The sequence below is a fragment of the Mus pahari genome, chromosome 3 (assembly GCF_900095145.1).
Source record: "Mus pahari chromosome 3, PAHARI_EIJ_v1.1, whole genome shotgun sequence".
In the NCBI taxonomy this organism is placed as follows: Eukaryota; Metazoa; Chordata; class Mammalia; order Rodentia; family Muridae; genus Mus; species Mus pahari.
Window position 1 is genome coordinate 138,576,659 of NC_034592.1, and position 5,934 is coordinate 138,582,592.

General features: G+C 49.2%; 1 protein-coding gene across 1 annotated transcript in view; it reads left to right on the plus strand.

Moving 5' to 3' along the window:
* The first annotated feature begins 514 nt into the window (after positions 1-514).
* The window catches only part of Phf20 (PHD finger protein 20), a 107,285-nt gene continuing 101,865 nt past the window's right edge, over positions 515-5,934 (plus strand). The window contains exon 1 of the mRNA XM_021193556.1: positions 515-665. The gene's annotated coding sequence lies outside the window, so the exon portion shown is untranslated. The remainder of the gene's footprint in view (positions 666-5,934) is intronic.

Sequence of the window (5,934 nt, forward strand, 5' to 3'; positions counted from 1 at the left end):
ATCTTGTACTTTGCTCCCTAGAGACAAAATTCGGCTCTTTTTCTTTTCCGTTCCCGTTGGAATCCTTTTCTAGGGATAAGAGCAAAGGCAGAGGTGAGAAGGTTCAGATGAGGACTTGATAGGGGCAGAGCACGGAGGGCGGACTGGATTGTGGGAACGAGAAAGCCTGGTGACGATCGATCTTGAAGATTTAGCTCTTCATCTGGAGAAGGAACAAGCCGTTCTGATAAGCTCTTGCGTGTGAAGAGCGGATTGGAAGAGGGAAAGTAGTGAGCTGTAAAGACTGCGATCTCCGTGGAGAGTGGTGACAGACGGGGTAGAGGGAGGTGGGTGACTTCCCACCATTTAGAAGAACGATGAGGGCACATGGGCAGCACCCAGGCCACTGCTTTCTGGTGACCTCAGCAGTCACGGGTGAGTGCGGACTCCGCGTTCCCGCGTCAGGGGGATGGGCGTGGCCTGCTCGCGCTGTCGTCCTGGCGACCGGGAGGGGCGGGGCCCGGGGCGGGGCTGTGGGACGGCTGCGTCACTCGGCGGTGGAGATGGTGCGTGTGTGTGGGGGGCGGGGGAAACGCTGGGCGCGTCCCCGGGGTCACGTGGTGCGCAGCGCGCACAGTCCTTCTGTCGGTTGGTCTGGAGCGGCGCAGCAGGAGCGGGGCCGTGAGGTGAGCTCGTGGCGAGGCGCGGCGACGCGAAGCCAGCTGGTTGGGGCCGTGTCGGGGGCAGGCCCCGTGCCGCGCGCGCGCTGTGCGGGCGGGACCGGGGACGGACGCCCCGGCCACTGCGGGACCCTGGCTCACTCCTGTTCCCCGACTGGCCCCCGGATCACCCAGCCCCGGAGGGAGGCCCGGGGACCGCTGCTGAGAGCGTGGCGGGCGTGCGAGCGTCGCCCAATCACTGCGGCTACCCGCGGGAATGACGGCCGCTCAGGCCAATCAGCGGGGCCCGAGGGGGCTGGGCCGCGAGGTGCGGGCCCGGGGCGCGGAACGGGGCAGTGGGGGTGGGGATGGGTGCCGAGGCTGCACCCCCTGCTTAGTCCGCGAGATAGGGGGAGGCCTAAGCTGCTGCCTCTGCCGCGGGGACGGGTTTTCGTGTAGTGCCTTTCTTATCCTGATCTGGGAAGCACATCCTTTCCTCCAGACCCTGTATATGGGAGTGTCCCCTTTCCCTGTAGTTTGGAAAAATCTGGGCGTCCCTCCCCTCCCATAATCTCTAATCTTCGGATTTTTTTTCTCTCAATTTCTAACCGTCCCTGAAAACGGATTGAAATCATATTCTCTTTTCTTTACTCCCCCATACTGAGTGTACACTCCCATATTCAAACCTAATTAACAGTTTCCCCCTTTCAATTTGGGGTCCAGTCCGTTAATAGGTTCCTCAGAAATTAGGTCACTAACCAAAGTTATCGAATACTTTATTATTATTACATCCCACAACTCCGAGGAGGACTAATTCTGTCCAGGCCTCAGCTCTGGTATGTTTTCAGAAGTTAGTGAATGTGGGGTCAGTTCTTTTTTTCTTAGTCCTTCAGTCTGGAATGCGCACCCCTTTCAAGCTCTTCTCCAAATCCTGATGTTTCTGGCACATAGTTTTCGGTTTCTTCTGTAAAGGGATTCACTAACGTTCTTAAGTCTGTGTTCTCCAAGCTAACTTGTTTCTCGGGGGGAGACTTGTTTTCCTGTCTGAGAGTACCTTTGCTTTCTGTGTCCCTTTAAGGTTTGAGATACACCTCTTTTAGCAGGAAACATACCACCTTTGGGGCGCAGCAAGTGCTTCTGGGCACACTTTTCTCCTGAATCCTTTCATTCCTAGATGTGGTGCATTCCCCACCCACCCCACCCACTTTCAAATTCACAGCTTCCTTTTTTTTTTTTTTTTAAAAAAGTTGAGAGCCATATTTATTTGGCCTGTGCAAGTTGCAGGAAGTTATTCCTCTGCTTCCAGTCCGTGGGACTTAGAGATCGAACTCAGATGCTCATTCTTGGCTTCAAGCACTGAGCCATCTAGCTAGACAGTCTTCCTTTTTTTTTTCTTTTTTTCCAAGACAGGGTGTCTCTGTATAGCCCTGGCTGTCCTGGAACTCACTCTGTAGACCAGGCTGACTTCGAACTCAGAAATCCGTTTGCCTCTGCCTCCCCAAGTGCTGGTATTAAAGGCGTGTGCCACCACTGCCAGGCCAGTCTTTCTTTTTTGAGACCAGTTCTTGCTGGGTATCTGTCTTGGGACTTACTATGCAGTCCTGGTTGGGTACGGTCCTCCTACCCTGGTCCCCTGAGTGCTGAGATCACAGGGTACTCTTTCCTCTCCTTCTCTCCCCCTCCTTTCTGTCTCTCTCTCTTTCTTTTTTCTTTTTTCTTTCTCTCCCTCTTTGTTTTTCTTTCTAGCTTTTCTGCTATCAAGATAGTTTCAGTCTTATGTTTCCTTCCCTCTTAGGAACCTCATTCCCTGATGTGCTCTCCCGGGCTCTTGGGCCTTCCTTTGTTGAGTGCATAGCTGCAAAACACTTTGTGGCCTCTTTTTTATTCCTCAGGGCAGTTCTTATAGTTACCCCACCCTGAGCCGTTCTTCCCTGATAGGGTGCCCTTTCATGCACGTGGCTTTTATTTGTTGGTTGTGAGGTTGTCTCCCTGGGTAGCTCAGGTTATCCTGGAACTTAGTAGGTAGCTCAGGTTGGCTTTGAAACCCCCTACCTCTGCCTTACAAGTACCAGGGCACAGGCAAGAACTTCCATGTCTGGTTCACATGACTTTTTATACGTAGTTTATTTTTCTGCAAACAAGAATTCTCTTTTGGTTCATGGTCTGTCCAGACATTTTTCTAGTTTCTGGTTCCTCTTGGACAGTGTTCTGGTTACCTAGTGATGACAGTTCTCCTCCTGGATCATACTCCTTGATGGAGGTGGCCACAAGACCAGGACCCCTGACTTGTTCTGGAGTCAAAGTAGAAAGGAATCCCCTAGTAATTTTTGGTTATTCTTGGAACTCTTAATCTTGGTGATTTACTTTCTTTAAGTTTCTGGTGAAGCCCTCCGTAGTTTTTTTGTGGGTCTGGTCCCAGCAATTGCGGCAGGAGGATTGTTACAAATTTGAGGGCTGCCGGGCATGGTGGCGCATGCCTTTAATCCCAGCACTTGGGAGGCAGAGGCAGATGGATTTCTGAGTTCGAGGCCAGCCTGGTCTACAAAGTGAGTTCCAGGACAGCCAGGGCTATACAGAGAAACCCTGTCTCAAAAAAAAAAAAAAAAAAAAAAAAATTGAGGGCTGCCTGCCTGGTCTACAGGATGAGTTCTAGACTAGCTAGGGATGCATCTCAAACATCCTGCTTAGTTGGTTCTAAGGCTCTTAGATTCTGCTCCTTCCCACACATCCTCCTCCCTCTCCTTTTCCTTTTTCCGTTTTTTACATTTTTATTTATTTATTTTATTTTTTAAAGCTTTATTTATTATATGTAAGTACACTGTAGCTGTCTTCAGACACTCCAGAAGAGGGAGTCAGATCTCCTTACAGATGGTTGTGAGCCACCATGTGGTTGTCAGAATTTGAACTCAGGACCTTCGGAAGAGCAGTCAGGTGCTCTTACCCGCTGCTGAGCCATCTCACCAGCCCTATTTTTATTTTTTGAGTTAGGATTGCTCTGTGGAGCCTGGCACCCTGGCTTTCCTGGAACTAGCTCTGTAGGTTAGGCTGGCCTCAAACTCAACAGCGATTCTGCTTCCTCTCTGCCTTCTGACTGTTGAGATTAAAGGCCCACCACTGCTGGCTGACTCCTTTTAATCTCCCCGTTCTCTGGGTGAGGGCTTCAGGGACTTTTCTAGTAATGTATGCCTTCTAGACCATAAACTACCTTCCATTTGGGCTGAGTTCAGTGATGGAGTACTTGCCTAGCACGTGTGGAGGGAGGGCCTGGGCTTGATTTTCGGCATGAAAAACAGTGTGTTGCAGCCAGGTGTGGTGGCGCACAATTTTGATCTCAGCACTTGGGAGACAGGCAGGTGGGATTTCAGTGACTTCCTGGTCAGCCAGGGCTACATAGAGAAACCCTGCCTTGAAAATCAAACATGTTAAAAAAAAAAAAACCCAAACAAATCTCTACCTAGGACATCTCGTCTCTCCGGAGGAGCCTACCTCAGTAGGTCCTCTAGTGTCTCTCCTCTCTCTAGATTCTTACGTAGTGCTTTCCGGCCTTGCCCCTGATTCATTTCCCCACAGCCGGAGTTTCAAATGCTTAGGGGATAATGACTCCTCTGACCTTTCTTCCTTTTGGGAATTACTTGAACTTGCAGCTGCAGGAGGCATGAGGGAGGGGGAGGGAGTTCGGGTCTGGGAAGCTCTACCAGTAAGGACAGGGCAGGAGTACAGACAGCATCTCAAGACCAAGCTCTGAATCTCAGTTAGAAACTGGACATTTGCCAGGCACCTGCTTACTTGGGGTGCTGGGGGACTTGGTGGTACCCCTGGAGCCTGTAGGAATTAATGGGACTTGTGGGGAAGTAAGTGAACTGAACGTAGTGTGAAAACCTGAATAAAATTGTCCATTATTGTGTTTTTGGAACAGCTAAGCTGCTTCACATTTTTTGTTCTCTGAAGACCTAGAACTTAGTTGTGTTATTTCAAAGGGAAATAAGTCCCAAGTTCATTATTAGTAAGTACTACATTTCTTTAAAAAAAAAAGATGGAGCTCTGTCTGAGTAGCACCTAATAAAATCTGGTCTGCTGAAGTGAACAGGTACTTTGTCTCTTTATTCGGCCGTTTCTACTTCATCTGTACAATGCCGTAAGCACACCCTTGAAGGGTCCTACACTCTAGCTTCTCATCCTGGAACTCGCATTCCAATTTCCAGCCTGTCTTGTTAAAATGTTCGCTCTAATTTGGTAGGTGGAAGATGGGGTCTGAGTCTATACCATTCTAGTTTTTGGGTGGTTTTAAGGGACTATACACCTGAGAGATTAAGGGAGTACACACCAGATTTCTCTAGACAGCTGGAGAGTGCTCAGTGAAAACAGAAAACCAGTTGTTAACCAAATGCTAGGGTATTGTTTTTCATCCTCCCTTTGTTCATCTCCCCCCCCTTTTTTTTTTTGAGACCTGTTTTCTATATTTTGGCTGTCCTGGTAATCACTCTATATAGATCCAGGTTGGTCTTGAGGCCTTGCACTCAGATATCTACCTCTTGAGTGCTGGGATTAAAGGCATGAACCACGATTGCCAGCCAGCCAGCCAGCCAGCCAGCCAGACACACACACACACACACACACACACACACACACACAAACACACACACTCTCTCTCTCTCTCTCTCTCTCTCTCTCTCTCTTTTAAAGATTTATTTAATGACACTACAGCTGTCTTCAGACACACCAGATGAAGGCATGGAATCACATTACAGATGTTGTGAGCCACCTGTGATTGCTGGGAATTGAACTCAGGACCTTTGGAAGGTGTTAACAGATGAGCCATCTCTCCAGCCCCAGACGCACATCTCATAAAGCTTGTACAAGCCCATTGTTTTCAGATAGGCTCTTGTCTTCTATTATCTATTAGCCCAAGCTAATCTTGAACATAGACTTTTTGTGCTGAAGTGCTGGGATTATGGATTTGCACCACCATGCCCAGTTTCATTTTTTTCCCTCCTGTTTTTAGTTAAAAAAAAAAAAAGAGAGGAACAAAAGCTTTCATTTTGCTCGCCTGCATGGATGTATCTGTAGCACATGCTTGGTTCTGATGCCCCAGAGGTCGGAAGGGGGAGTCGGAGTCCCTGGAACTGAGTTACAGTCCATTGTAAGTTGCTTTGTGGGCGTTGGGAATTAAACTGGGGTCCTCTGCAGTAGTAGCCAGTACTGGTAACCCATGAGCCATTTCTCCAGCCTTCTCAAATCATCCCCTCCCCCATGTTCTGGTGCTATAGATAGTCGCTACTGTTCCTAGCTAACCTTT